Genomic DNA, 15,897 nt, shown 5'->3' with positions numbered 1-15,897 from the left:
TCTCAATCTTTGCCTGGAGGGGCTGCACCGTCCCTCTGCCCACCAAGTGACCTAGGTACACCACCGACCCCTGTCCGATCTGACACTTGCTGGCCTTGATGGTCAAGCCAGCCTGTTGCAGGGCATGAAGAACAGCTTGCAGGTGCTGCAAATGGTCCTCCCAGCTGCTACTGAAGACAGCAATGTCGTCCAGGTATGCAGCAGAAAAAGCTTCCATTCCCGAAAGGACCCTGTTCACCAGCCGCTGAAAAGTGGCAGGGGCATTCTTAAGCCCAAAGGGCATCACACGAAATTGGTAGTGTCCCTGAGGGGTAGAGAAGGCTGACCTTTCCTTCGCCTCCTCAGTAAGGGAAATCTGCCAGTACCCTGAAGTTAGGTCAAAGGTACTTAAGTATTGAGCAGCTCCCAGCCGGTCAATAAGCTCATCCGCCCGTGGGATAGGATGTGCATCAGTTTTGGTTACTGAATTCAAGCCTCGGTAGTCCACACAGAATCTCAATTCAGGTGTGGTGCCTGGTGGGGCAGCTTTTGGTACCAAAACCACCGGGCTAGACCAAGGGCTACCAGAAGGTTCAATCACCCCTAACTCCAGCATCTTGGCGACTTCACTTTTGATGTTGGCCTTCACCTTGTCCGACAGCCGGTAGATTTTAGATTTCACAGGTGGGCTGTCTCCTGTGTCCACGTCATGGGTACACAGGTGGGTCCTACCTGGGACAAGGGAGAACAGGGGAGAAAATTGCTCCAGGATCTGGCGGCAATCACTTTGCTGTTCAGAAGTCAGGGATGGCGAGAAAATCACTCCCTCCACTGACCCATCTTTTTCTTTGTACGAGAGAAGATCAGGGAGAGGTTCACTTTCTTCTTCCTCTGCTCCATCGGTTACCAGCATTAAGACAACCTCGGGCCTCTCATGATGTGGCTTGAGACGATTGGCATGCAGCACCCTGAGGGGCTGCCTCGGGGTCTTAAGATCCACCAAATAGGTGGACTTCCCCTTTTTCTCCAAAACCTCAAAGGGGCCTGTCCAACGGTCCTGGAGGGCATTTAGCTCTCCAGGTTCCATTACCCACACTTTCTGTCCAGGCTCCAGTTCCACTGGGTGAGCGTTGTGGTCATACCACTCTTTCATAACTGCTTGGCTGGCCTCCAAGTTGTCTGAAGCCTGCTTCCACAACTTAGCCATTTGGCTCCGGAAGGCCAGCATGTAGCTCAACACGTCCTGGGGAAGCTTCCTGGGAGTCTGTTCCCATCCGTCTTTCACCAGGCTGAGAGGTCCCCTTACAGGGTGCCCATACAAAAGTTCGAAGGGGCTGAAGCCCACTCCCTTCTGTGGCACTTCCCTGTAGGAAAACAAGAGACAGGGTAGGAGGATGTCCCATTTCCTCCGTAGGCTCTCAGGTAGACTCCGTATCATACCTTTCAAGGTTTTGTTAAACCTTTCCACAAGACCATTGGTTTGTGGGTGATAAGGAGTGGTAAACCGATAGGTAACGCCGCACTCCTTCCACATAGCCCGCATGTATGCTGAAAGGAAGTTAGTCCCCCTGTCGGAAACGACCTCCTTGGGGAAACCCACTCTGGTGAAGATCCCCATCAGGGCCCTTGCCACTGCAGGTGCAGTGATGGTCCTAAGAGGTATTGCCTCTGGGTACCGTGTGGCATGATCCACCAAAACCAGTATGAACCGGTGTCCAGCTGAAGTTGGTGGATCCAATGGCCCTACAATGTCGATGCCCACCCTCTCAAAGGGGGTGCTAACGACAGGTAGTGGTTCCAGGGGAGCTTTTAGCTTCACCCCAGTTTTCCCACTGGCTTGGCAAGACACACACGTCCGACAATATGTATCCGACGCCACTTTCATTCGAGGCCAGTAGAAGTGGGGGACAAGCCGGGCAAAGGTCTTGTCCTGTCCTAGATGTCCTGCCAATGGTATCTCATGAGCCAGTTCCAGTAGAAAGGCTCTAAAGCATTGAGGGACCACCAAGGCTCTGGCTGAACCGTGGCCAGGTGCCTTGGGCTCACTGTAGAGGAGTCCATCCTCCCAGTAAATCCAGTAGCTCCCTTCAATGTTTCCCGCTGCCTGGGCGTTGGCCTGTTGCCGCAGCCCCTCGAGAGTAGGACACTCTTTCTGAGCTTTGCAGAACTCTTCCCGGGAAGGACCTCCCTCCACATGCCATTCAGTTGGGATGGGTAGGTTTTCCAGGGAAGCAACATTCTCCCCGGTGGACTCCAGATCCACCTCCGCAGGTGGTCCAGCTGTCTCACGAGGTGGAGATGTCGAGGCAGGGTCCTCCGGCCTCCTGTCCTTCTCCTCTCTGGCAGCCGGCTGGGCCATTGTTCCAGGCTCCAGCGTCAGTGAACTCCCCCTTCGGGCAGTCGCGGACCTTGTGCTGACACAAGTCCAGTCAGGGGGTCCCAGCATCTCAGAGTGAGTCTGGTACTCCACCCTCCTCCAAGCATTGTGCTCCATATCATTCCCTAACAAGCAGTCAACAGGCACGGCAGGGCTTACGGCAACTCGAAGTGGACCTGCAACCCCTCCCCACTCAAAGGGAACCTCAGCCACAGGGTAGTGGCCCAATCTGCCGTCAGCCATTACGGCGGGATGGAGTACATCTGGGATGACCTGCTCTGGAGACACCAGCTGACTCCTTACCATAGTCATGCTGGCTCCTGTGTCTCTCAGAGCCTCCCCTCTACGGCCATTGATGGTGACCCACTGCTCATACTTAGTAGTATTAGAGGGCAGCTGGGTCTTGGGAACCATCTCCTTATCTCCCAGGGACACTAAGGTGACACCCGCCCGCTCCCCCCCATTAACCAAAGGCATCTCCTCCCCGAGCACTACACTAGTGATTCCCGGGGCTTTCCCTCCAGTGGGAGGGGGTGGTCTTTTTGGGCATCTCACATCTCCTTTATAGTGTCCCACACCACCACACTCAAAACAATGAACAACCCTTGGCTGCTGGCTTTGGCCAGGGGTAGGGTTGCGAGGGGGGTTACTCTTGGGGATGAATCCTCTGCCCCTTCCTTGCGAAGTATTTTGTGGCCCTTTTGAGAACTCCCTCTTAGTTTCCCCTCCCTCTTTCCTCTGGGGGGCGCCCTGTCCTTGCTTCTGGGAATTCCCTCCAGTCCCCTTAGTCGACACCCGGGTACTAACCCAGATGTCCGCCTCCTCAGCAAGCTTCCTGGGGCTGGTCAGCTTGCTGTCCACCAGATGCTGTCTTAGTTCGGGAAGACACTTCTCGAGTAGGTGTTCCTTGAGTATGAGGTCATATAGTCCCTCATAGTCTCCTACTTCGCTGCCTCTTACCCAACCCTCCAGGGCCTTCCTGGAGTAGTCCAAGAAATCTACCCAGTTTTGCGTGCCCAGCTTGTAGCTGCCCCGGAACTTTTGCCTATATTTCTCAGGGGTCAACCCAAACTTCTTGAGCAGCGCTGCTTTCATAGCCGGATAGTAGGTCTGTTCACTCTGGTCAAGGGCCAACAAAGTATCCCTGCCAGTGGGGGGCATGTATTTGTATAACCCACCTCCCCAGTGGACTTCCAGAATCCCATGGGCCCTCAGCGAGACCTCGTAGGCGGCTAGCCATTTAGCAATGTCGTCACTGGGTACATAACAAGCCATAATATCTTTTGGTAGGTACGGTCTAGGTTCTTTGATGTTGGTCTGGGTATCGCTGCCACCATTCTCTGATTTGGGGGATCCTCGGTTTAGGGCTTGTAAATCCATCTCTTTGATGGTTCGCTCATGCGCCAACCTCCTATCCTCCCTTTCCATGTCCATCCTGGCTAGTTCTATTTTCAACCTCCTCTCCTCCCTCCTATCTTCCAGCTCGGCTTCGGTTAAGCCCCTGTCTGAAACGCTGCTGCTTGCCCTTGAAGGTATCCTGGGACCTGTCAGAAGATTCCCTCTCCCCATTTGGTTCAGCAATGCAGCCTCAGTAACAGTGTCCCCATCACCCACTTCCGTTTCTGGTTCCTCCCTTAGACGAGCTTCTAACCATGCCCTTATGCTTGTCAGCAACTCTCCTTTCTTGGCACCTTTATTAAAAAATACCCCGTTCTGCTGACACCAATCCCTGAGTTGGGCCACAGTATTGGCTTCCAGCTCTTTAAGATTCACCTCCAGCTTTGCCATGGTATAAAATTACTCACAGGAGAAAACCACGAAGTGACCTGAGGTTAACCTCCACCCACCACCAGAAGTAAATTTAGAAAAATCAAAAATGTAAATTAGGAGGGCCGCAGGGAGAAAACTCCAGGTGAGGTCTCGTGGTTGGCACTGCGTTACTAATAAGTGAGTGTAAGCACAAATCCGTGATCCCACCGCTGAAACACCAATTATGTTGGACCTAGATTACCCAAGTCTACATATGGTAGCTTGGCACAGTAGTGGCTACAGCTAACTCAAGGCGTTGGTTAAGTAGTTACAAGTCTCACTCACAGTAACTCAGTGTTGAACCACTAAAATAAAGACACAACACCACTGTTTGGAAAAATACCGTTACCTTTTATAAAAATAATATGCCTCTTTAGATTCAAATCATACAGGATACAACATCAATTTCTTTCAGGAGTAAACATTACACTTTTGCTTTGAGAAATTCCTTTTCACTCTTCCTGCTGTGGAAAAAGGGCAGTAAACCACATTCTTTTGTCAAAGATTCAGTAATGAATAACGGTAATTCTTTGGATGATTAAGAGAATCTCATTAGCTCCACACTATGCAGGGTTACTTTACATTAATACTCAATGTCACAATGCTTCACCAATAGATTTACAGAAAGGAAGATGCAGTCTGTCAGTGCAATATATGTTTAAAGACTCATTAGCAGGTACATTACCCCACAGCTCTAAAGCACTGCTCAACTCACAGAATGACCTGGTTGTAGCTCTTCACTGCATAACCCACCAGTTATGTCACTAAAAGGGAAGATACAATAACATTAGCAAGGTTCCCCTCACTCTAAATCACAGATTACACCTCTCTAGTGGAGGAACCACTCCCTCAGTTACCAATAGACTATTAGGGTCTTGACGCAGGAACCCTGTGATTCCCTACACCACCTCCTCCTCTCTCCTCTGTGGTAAGTAGTGAGGTCTTTGCTGTGGCTCTTAACCCACTTTCGTTTTCCAGGTATTAGACAGTTAGATTTCTGGGGCTTAGCCCTGAGGTCCCGGATGTCAGGCACTTGGCTCTGCTGCCTCCCGCTCCCTCTCTACCCGGCTTACTTGTGGGGTTTGAAGTGTCCCAGCGGTTGTTTTCTCCACACTCGATGGAGCTTGGCAGCAGTCAGGCGGAAGGGGGAAGACAGGGAAGGCTTCCCCGGCCCAGGGCTCCCTACCGCGTCGTCCGCTGTGGCACTCTTGCCTCTTCTCCGGAGATCGTCGATGCGGCGCTCCTCGGCTGACGCGATGACTCTCTTCCAGCTGGCACTTCTCCGCCGGACATGCGCGGAAGCGCTCGCTCTACTCCCGCCTCCGCACTCGCTCACAGGAAGGACACTGTTCCTCACGGCGACGCTGCTCTCCTGGGCCTGCCCGACCCTAGGCCCCTCCTGCTTTCGATAGCGGGCGCGCTGAGGGCATGCGCGGAAGCACTTCCTGCTCTGCTTGACGCGGCTGGTGCCCCCGGGGTCCCGCAATCCGCGAACACAGCGCCGCTACTCCTCCTCAGTCACCTTCAGCTCCGGCCTCTCAGGAAGGATGCGCACACACGGCGCCCTCGCTCTTCAGGGCGCTAAGGTGCCACAGACGCCCACCTTCACTACAGCTGATCCACAACAACGGTGAGCACAGCGCTGGATATGGACAGTCAGGAATACCCTCAGTTAAGGGTGTTATGGGTGGTTTTGCTGAGGGCTCTGAGATAGAAGGGTCTTCTTCCTTCAGTAGTTCGATTTCTTTGTCAGTAGTGGTTGTCTTGAGAGAGGGATCGGTCAAAGGCTGAAGGGGGAACAATCCTCTGAAGTAACTGTCAGCCTCAGTGACAAACTAGCTGCTCTCAGTGTGTCCACCTCCTCTCACCACTGCCTCACTCCTCTACTCTGGGGTCAGCACAAAATGGCTGCTGGTCACTGGCCTTATATAGGGTGGCCTGAGACCTGCAGAAGTCTCTAGTCAATTCTAGAAAGTTCCCTAATGTTATCCTATGGACCTGTCCTCCAGTAGTGTCCGTTATGGCAGTTGGTGGACACCATCTTAGGTTTCTGGAGATCCCTAGATTTTCAAGGGGGCTGACTAGGCCTCACAGGTTATGAGGGAAAAATGGCGTCATCGCCAAGGAACACCTAGCCCCCTGACAGCATTAAAAAATCCCTGATGGACATATGTAAAAATAAAAATAGAAACTCTGGGAGGCTAAGGGGGGCAAAAATAAATCATGATGGTTAGAGTCTTCCCAGAAGCAGACAGGTCTAACAGTGCATATTTATATCAATAAAATGTCTTAACACGGGGGGCGTGGCTTGCGCGCCGCTGCAGTATGGCGTGTTGCGCTTGAGCTCCGGGGTGAGTTGGTCCCGTCGAGCATTTCTCTCCGTCTCTTCTTGCCCTCCTGACCGGGAAAATCATTCACCAGCAGCGGAACATGTGGTGAACTCGGCGGCGCTGTTTTTCCCGCTGTTCTAGCCACCGGAGACATGCTTTCAGCTTCCAGCTTCACAGGCGCTCGCATTCCTGAAGCGCGGCCGCCATTTTCCCGCGCATGACGTTCCTGTCATCTGTATTCTGAGGCGCCGCCTGCGGATACAATTTTGCAGTGTCGAGTGTCTGCCTAAGGGTTTCTACACACGTCGTTCCAACTGGTAACATTTCTGCTTTTTTTCTTTTTTTTTCTAATGTTACTCTTTTGCTTCTTGGCTGGGTTTTAAGCTGCTCACAGTTTTTTTTTCTTCTCAAACTGTTCATGGAGGTGTTCATATCGCTTCATTGAGGTGATTTCCGGCTCAAATATGCTCATACTTGAACCGCTAGATTAGCATAGCGTGATTTTGACCGTGAATTGCCATTTTTTTCACTATATTTGTTGATTTGGCGCAATTTGGGGGTTATTCCCTATTCCAGTGGGATTCTGTGAGTCTCCTAATATAATACTGTCAATATGAATCGGTCCTTGAACGGCAAAGACTCTAAGGACCTGGGTACATCTCTGAAGAGACTTAAGGCAGTTTCTCCGACTCCTGAATCTCCTCAGGCAGACAATACCTCCACGTTGAACACCATATTGGAGCGCCTTAATGAGGTTCATGATATTGCGCAGTCCACAAAAACTAATACTGACTTACTCCAAGTGGAAGTGTCTGCTATAAGGAATGACTTCAAAGCCCTTTCCCTACGGGTATCAGCGACAGAAACACGGATAAGTTCTGCAGAGGATGGCATGCAAAAGCAATCCAGGTCCCTGTCTCAAATGGAGCGCTCTATGGCAGCGATGCGCAGAGACCTCACGGCGCAGGAGGACCGTAATAGGAGATCTAATCTGCGTATTTTTGGCCTACCGGAGGACTCAGAGAAATCATCCTCCTCCATGATTGAGTTCTTATCTCATTGGATTCCGGATACACTTCAATTATCTTTTCACAGGGATTTTGAGATTGAAAGAGCACACCGTGTTCCACCGTTCCGTTCTAAGGCAGCCACCCAGCCAAGAGCAATCATTTTTAAGCCCTTACGACATCAGCACACTGAGCTCATTTTGTCTCATATGCGCAAGATTAAACAACTCAACTGGGAGGGTCACCGAATATCCATTTCCCAAGACTTTGCTAGAGACACGGTCATACGACGGAAAGGCTTCTTGAATCTTCGAAAACGTCTCACTGACTTGGGAATCCCTTTTTCCTTTTCTGGTCCATCCAAGTTTCGCATTACATATAAAGGGCGTTCCAGAATCTTCGATGAACCGGCGGACTTGGCAATGTTCTTAGATAACCAGGAGGAAATAGAAATGGAAATTCAAAGAGCAACTTCACAAGCTCATGGTGCCTCAGGAACCTGATTTGTTTTTCTCTCTATTTTTGGCTGTGTCCTTTTCTGGATAGATACCTCCTTTTGTTTTTTCTAGCTATGTTTACTTGTTGACCTAATCCTCTGCTACTGTACGTCCTATCTCTTTCCCCTTCTCCATACTACTCTTTAAGCTCTCCTTTTTTTTTTCTCGTATCCGACCTCCCCATCTTTTTCTCGTGTTTATTCTTCGAGAAGACTTTTATCAGTTTCTTTCAATTTTTTCTTCTTTTTCTTTTACCCGATGTATCTGGCCTCTTTAGTTTTTGTACCTCTTTATCCTTTCCTTTTCTCTTTCTCTTACCTATTTTTGTTACGGTGTGTTTCATTTATATTGTTGCTGTTTAAACTTACATGCTACCTGCCTTTTTATAGCTATTGTAAAGCAGACTTATTGCCTGTATTTAAAGTATTATTACTTCTTTCACTACCGTTTTGTATTACATTCGCATTATACTTCGTTTCGTCTACTATGGTTGTGTAGAATTCTCCTTATTCTTTCCGCTCCTTTTTATCTTCCCTCTCTGTTTTCTTCCTCGTCTCTATATGATGTTCTCCTGCTTCTCTTTTTTTCTTATACAATTCTATTTTACAGTATAGTATATGCAGGTGTTTTCTATTATTAATATGCGGTTTCAGTGTATAGCTGTTCATGTATTCACAAAATGATATATGTTTTTTACGATGTTTCGTACATAATTCAGCTTTTCTTACATTTTATATTCTTGCTATTTAATATACGATCTTGTTCTCGCTGTGGTAGTGCTAACCTACTCTGAGTGATATTCTTCTTCTTCTTGCAAGTTAGTACTTCATTATCAAATGTATTTATATGAGTATGGTTTTTCCTCTTGTTCTCTTATCTCATTGACAGTTGCTTGTTAACAGTGGGCTATTCTTATCTACCAACTTTTGCTCCTCGTACGGGTCTCCTACTCGCCTCTCCCACGTTCTCCTTTGCATGATATGGGTCTCTTTTAGACCTCCCCCTCTGCCTCTTCTCTTTCTCTTTTCTAGTCTTTCTTCTCATCTTCTGTCTTTTCTTTTTTCCTGGTTCTCCCACATGGATGCTCCCGTAACATTGATTTTGTTTAATGGTTGGTCTACTCTCTTTTTGACCTTCGCCCTTTCTCTGTTATCAATGTTGTCTTCGTTTGTATCCCCTTCCGTTCTATGCCAGGTTTAAATGTATTATCCCTTAATGTTAAGGGTTTGAATCATCCGGTGAAACGATCAAAAATCTTAGATTATTGTAAGTCTCTCTCGGCGGACTTAGTTCTCTTTCAAGAATCTAAGATCACTAGTAGGGAAGCGTTATTCTTAAAGAAAGAATGGGTGTCGGATGTGTCTTGTTCGGATGCTTCTGGTAAACGCAATGGTGTGGTTACGTTAGTCTCGAGGAATTCAGGTTTATCACTTCTCTCTTCTGAGCATGATTCTGAGGGTCGCTGGCTCTTATCTAAATTGTCGGATGGACAACATGATTTGTTTGTTATGAATATTTATGCTCCAAATGTTGATAACCCTGCTTTTTGGACATCCATTTCTAAAAAATTGCACAACACCCCACATGCTGGCAATCTCATTGTTGGTGGGGATGGATTTTAACTTACCAATGGATCCTCTATTGGATAGGAATTCGGCATTTCAATTTCGTCCACCTAAAGCACACAAACAGATGCTCAACATGTGTTCTATTGCTCAATTACATGATATTTGGCGTCTTCATAATCCCACTGGGAGTGACTTTTCTTTCTTTTCCTCCCCTCATTCCTCATTCTCTCGTATTGATTATCTCCTCGTTCACTCTTCTCTTGTCTCAGCTTCTTCTTCCCCGCTTATACATCCCATTGTCATCTCGGATCATGCTGCGGTCACTTTTACACTATCGTCCTTTGCTCCGAAATCACGTGGTCGTTCCTGGAGACTTAATACGGAAGTGTTACATGACTCTTCCCAGGTGGAAGAATTTTCATCGGCTATCAACACTTTTTTCAGTGAAAATGAGGATTCTGTCTCTTCTCCAATAACTTTATGGGATTCTTTTAAGTGTACTTTCCGGGGCCAAGTTATTGCATGCATGTCCAAACGTAATTTAGCGATTAAGAAAGAACTTACTGATTTATCTTCTCAAATCAAGATTCTGGAGGCTTCCTTTAGACATACTAAAGATCCGACTATCCTGCAACAAATTAAGCACCTAAAATACCAATATAATACAATTGTCACTAAAAGGGCTCATATTGGTTTCCAAGCACAAAAGTCCAAAAAGTTACTTTTGAAGAATCGGGCTGGCAAACTTTTGGCTGCTACTTTAAAATTCCAAGATTCTTCCTATAAATCCTCACAGATCTCTTCTATTACGGATCATACTGGCTCTAAAAAGTTCCAAACTGAGGAAATTCTTGAAGTTTTTCGCGATTTCTATAACAAATTATATACCCCCTCTCACCAAGCATCTTTTGTCAAATGCCAAGATTTTTTAAAATCGATTCCGCTTCAATCGGTATCAGAAGAAGATCGCTCCACTCTAAATGAACCTATTTCACCTGAGGAAATAGTTTCTGCTATCAAGGCCACCCGTTCGGGGAAAGCACCTGGCCCAGATGGATACCCGATATTATTTTATAAAACCTTTCTCCCGTTGCTTGTTCCTAAGTTACAAAATGTCTTTGACGCTTTTGTTCGTAATGGTTCTGTTTCTGGTACGGCGGCTGAAGCCACCATAGTAGTGATTCCGAAAGAGGGGAAGGACCATTCGGACCCTAAGAATTTCCGCCCTATTTCGCTTCTCAATATGGAAGCGAAGATTTTTGCTAAAATTCTGGCTAAACGTCTAGAATCTTTTATTCCCAATCTAGTTCACCCCTCCCAAACTGGTTTTGTTAAGGGTAGGTTGGCAAGAGATAACATTCGCACTTTTTGCCATATTATTGGGGCGGCTAAGCGATCCCAACTCCCTGCCGCGGCCTTGGCTCTCGATGCGGAGAAGGCCTTTGATAAGGTCTCGTGGCCTTTTCTTCGAGCTGTCTTATGTGCACATAACCTTGGGGATTCTTTTATTAACATGGTAATGTCTTTATATTCCCAACCTAAAGCTAATATTAGAGTTAATGGTTCTACATCCTCTTTTTTTAATCTTTGCCAGGGCACGAGACAAGGTTGTCCCTTATCTCCTCTCTTGTTCTTGTTATCTATTGATCCTCTCCTTCGGTTGATTGATTTACACCCTGATATCAAAGGTTTCTCTTTTGGCCCTCATTGTCTTAAAACTGCAGCCTACGCTGACGATGTTCTCATTTTCTCAGACGATATCGCGTTGGCCATTCCTGCTATCTCTGACACCATTTCTTTGTTTTCTAAGGTCTCGGGTTATACTCTAAACAAAGATAAGACATAAATGTTCCCGTTAAATGCCTATTGCTTTCCTGCTCATATGGGTTCGGTTGGCTTTAAGTGGCAATCTACCCATCTCAAATATCTAGGCATTTATTTCTGTTCCACGCTCCATACCACGGTTGCCTATAATGAATCTCAAACTCTTATTAAAGTTCGTCGTCTTCTGGATACATGGTCTCCAAAACATATTTCATGGTGGGGTCGCTTACAAACCCTGAAAATGATGATCACGCCGATTATCAATTTTGTCTCATCCATGATTCCGATTAAACTATCTGACTCTTTTTTTCGGGAAATTGATGGTATCACCTCCAAATTTTTATGGAACGGTAAACGCTCTCGGCTAGCATATAAATATTTACGTAGACCTTGTGACATGGGGGGATGCAATTTCCCGGACTGGGAAAAATACCAGACTGCTTTTTTGGCCTCTCAAGGTGCCTTATGGTTTTCTCCCCCAACCCGTCATATTCCTCTATGGCTACTCATAGAACAGGATTTAGCGGCACCTTTACCAACTGCCTCTTTTTGTACTACTTCCAATCAGCATATTCTGTTCTCCCGCTCTATAATTATTGATACAATTGTCGCAATTAAGAAAGTGGACAGAAAGATGGCATTTCCTCTACACAAAACTAGATGGTCTTCCATTTGGCGTAATTCCAAACTTAAACTTAATATCACTCCCACCCTCATGTCATACTGGGCGATGAAGGGTGTCTCTCTTGTACAACATTTGTATACTGATTCTGGTGAGCCCTTACCTTTCTCTACCTTAGCGCTCAAACACTCTCTAACAAATCTCGACTTCTATACCTTTCTTAAAATCAAGGTTGCGGTCTCGAAAACTCGTCTTCACCCCTCCTCTTCCACCATCTCGCTGTTTTCTGTTTGGCTCAAAGCGGGTCATGTTGCTTCCCACATATATAGGTTTCTTTCCTCTACTTCGCTTCCTGATCAGACGGTAGCACAGCAGAAATGGTCGCGTCATTTTGATCACAATATTACGGATCATATATCCTCCGAAGCGTGGCAATCCATTGGCAAATTAGCGCTACGTAATAAAATAGCTCCGTCTTTAACACAGTCCAAGTTTTTCTCGATCAACCTACTCCACTGGACTCCTGTACGTCTTCATTCCCTCCACCTTACTGAGAATGATCTCTGTTGGAGTTGTGGCGTAGAGGTGGGTGACTTTCCACATATGTTCTATAATTGTTCCTTACTTAAACCTTTCTGGGACCTTATTCAGCAACATTTGTCTCTTATCTTTGACATTGAGCTCCAGCTCTCTTTTCCTTTAGTTATATTAGGCCCCTGGGCTGCTCCTAAGCCTCTTCCCCTTGATCCGTTGCAATTACAACTGTTAGACCTTCTTTTATCTGTCGCGGTCAAAGTTATCCTTATGGAATGGAAATCTTTCTCGTCTGTCTCCTACCATACATGGTGGGCATGGGTTTCCTTCTTACGCAGTGCTCACACCTCAGTAGATCTAGCGCACCTGTCGCCTTCCATCTCTAATGGGGTTTGGGCAACCCTGGATGAATATATGGAACTCTCCGCGAAAGGTCTAGTCCCTCAATTTCCTGTTGTTCTATCTACCTAATTTTTTGTTGTTTCTGTCTACCTAATTTCCTGTGGTTTCTGTCTACCTCATTTTCGTTTGGTAGTTGCGTTACATTGGGTTATTCTTGTGGGACTCCTTCTTCCTTTCTTCCTCTTTCCTGTCCTCTCATCCCGTTTCTTTCTTTCTGCTGCTTTTTTCCTTTCTCTCCTTCTTTCTTCCTTTGCTTCTTATTATCTTCTCCTGCCCCTATCCTCATCTTAGGGACTGATACGTTCTGTGTTCTGAACAATGTACTCCTTTATTGGCTCATTTCATTGCCTTCATTTGGATTGCCTTTTTCTCCAATTTTACTTACATTGAGCTTAGTTTCTGATCACATGTTATCCATGTTTTCACGTTCTTCTCATATTGGAATGTATCACCTCTTTGTATTTTGATTGCTATTATTTGGATCATTATTTCTCTCAATAAAATCCTCTTGAAATGAAAAAAAAAAAAATGTCTTAACACTGTTTTTGAATAATTATGCGGGCATTATAAATCATTTCGGTTCATATTTATTTATGAATGCGCGCACACACTTCTATTTTACTGATTCATTGATTAATTTCAGAACTAGAGAAATAATTACTCCTTTGGAGGCAAAGAAAGCACAGACAGTCTCTGATTCAATTGAAGCTATTTTCCAGAACATTAGTTGATGGGATTTTGATTTATTGCATTTTAAATCTAATTTAGATTTTAACACTAATTTATTTGTATCTGTTTTTAAACATGCTTGGGTGTGTATACAAATAGTTTCCAGCATTATATGCGTGTTTTTTCTTGGCACAGCTTATAACATCAGCACTTATGCATGCAAATCATTTCCAGCATTGAAATCTTGTTTATTTTTGGTACAACTATCAACATCAGCAGTTTTGTATGCAAAATATTTCCAGCATGAATGCCTTTCTATTCATGGTATAACATCAGCACTTTCACTAATCGTGAGTGGAGGAAGGAATGAGGAACTGATGAGAGGGACAAGCCGTAAAGTGTGAGAAATGAAAACTGGTAAATGAGGAGTGAGGAAGGAAGACCCCTAAAAAAAGTAGTGCACCATCATGTGTCCATTTTACTCATCAATCTTGAAGTGAGGAGTAGGGCTGATGAGTGAGTGGTGAGGCGCACAGTTTGTTGAGGTAGGTATGAGGGCTAATGAGTGAGGAATTAATGACAGTTGATGAGAAGGGTAAGAAGTGAGAAATAATAAGTACATTTTAAGGAGTGATGGATGAGCACTGAGGAATTAAAAATGAAGATTGAGAAGTGGGGTAATGAGGAGTGAGGAATGAGGAATGCTGGTATGAGGAATTGTTAGAACTGGCTATTTCTGGTAGACCATTCTAGTCAGGGCAAGGGAGTCACACGCCAAGATAACCCCTGCTCACCCCCTTGGTAGCTTGGCACGAGCAGTAAGGCTAAACTCGGAGGCAATGTGTAAAGTATTTGCGCCAGCACACAACAGCAACAATCATACTAGGCCCACCACACAAGGAACTCCACACAAGGTTATATAAAAATAACTTCTGTATTGTCAAAATCACATCAGATAGTAATCACACATGTACATTGTGCCAACTGGCACGGGCAATATTCACAAGGGATTATTTACAGTACAGGGCCACATGGGCCACTGTCAGGATCAACACTTTTAGAAATAGCACTTCTAGAACTTAGAATAAGTATAGCACAAAATAACAGTTATAAATCACAACCAGTAACTACTGGTAACAGGTAAGTACCACCTACGCAACCCTAACCACTTTAGGAAAATGTCACGCAGGGGACCAGGACCTCACTAGGACCACCTGTACTGGAAAGAACAACCACCTAAGAATAAAATACACTTAGGGGCATCAGCAAGAACACATTACACATGATGCATCAAAACACATTCAGAGGTGTAGGGAAGGAAAAACACATGATGCATAAAAACATTCAGAGATGTAAAATCAAGGAAGACACATGATGCATAAAAACATTCAGAGGTGCCAGAACATAACTCAATAGCGCAAAAATACATGATGCCTAAAAACATTCAGAGGTGTAAGATCAAGGTGCGTAATCATATTAAATGCATTACATTTCCTAGCACCACATCACATTGCGCAAAACTCACATTAGGCAATTACCATCACATAGATAATCACATTGCGCCTAAATAAAATCACATACCAGCCCCCATCTAATAAAAAGGGACTAAAGAAGCCCTGTGTCCAGAATGTCAGGGCACGCTGCCATGCAGCGCCAGTCAGGGGTGCGACACTGGTGCAAAACCTAAACGGTGCAGGTGCCCACTACTTGCTGGGCACCTGGGAACATCACAAGACCTAAACGGTGCAGCTGCCCACTAATTGCTGGGCAGCTGGGAATCAAAACTGCGACAGGGTCCTCACTGACCCTAGACCAGAACTGCGCCAACTGTTGGAGCCACACAGGCTCTGAAGACACATATGCGTAGGTCATAGCCACATGTTGGAGCCACACAGGCTCTGGTACTCTGTGCGCGTTGGAGCCACACAGGCTCTGTTATAACACGTGCCCAACATTGGAATCCCCCCTCTGGGGACTCGTGATCAAAAGGAATGCCTGTCGGAGCACTCAGGCTCCTAAAACAATCATGGGCCTTCTGGACCCCCACTGGGGCCTCTCTAAACATATGTAGCCCCCTCTAAGCCACACAGGCTCTCTAAACAATTATGCCCCTACGTTGGAGCCTTGCAGGACTCAAAACAAACAATGCCCGCAAGAGCCTCGGGGCTCAAAGAAACAATGGGGACTGGCCTCGAGCCTCTCTGGGCTCGAACATACAGATGTGCCCCTTCTCTCCTGCGGAGCGGCCCGCTGTCAACCGGGGCCGCTCTGAACACAAG

This window comes from Lissotriton helveticus, chromosome 6 (genome assembly GCF_964261635.1).
Source record: "Lissotriton helveticus chromosome 6, aLisHel1.1, whole genome shotgun sequence".
NCBI classification, from domain to species: Eukaryota; Metazoa; Chordata; class Amphibia; order Caudata; family Salamandridae; genus Lissotriton; species Lissotriton helveticus.
The sequence above is the reverse complement of the archived record's forward strand: the minus strand, read 5'-3'. Positions refer to the sequence as shown.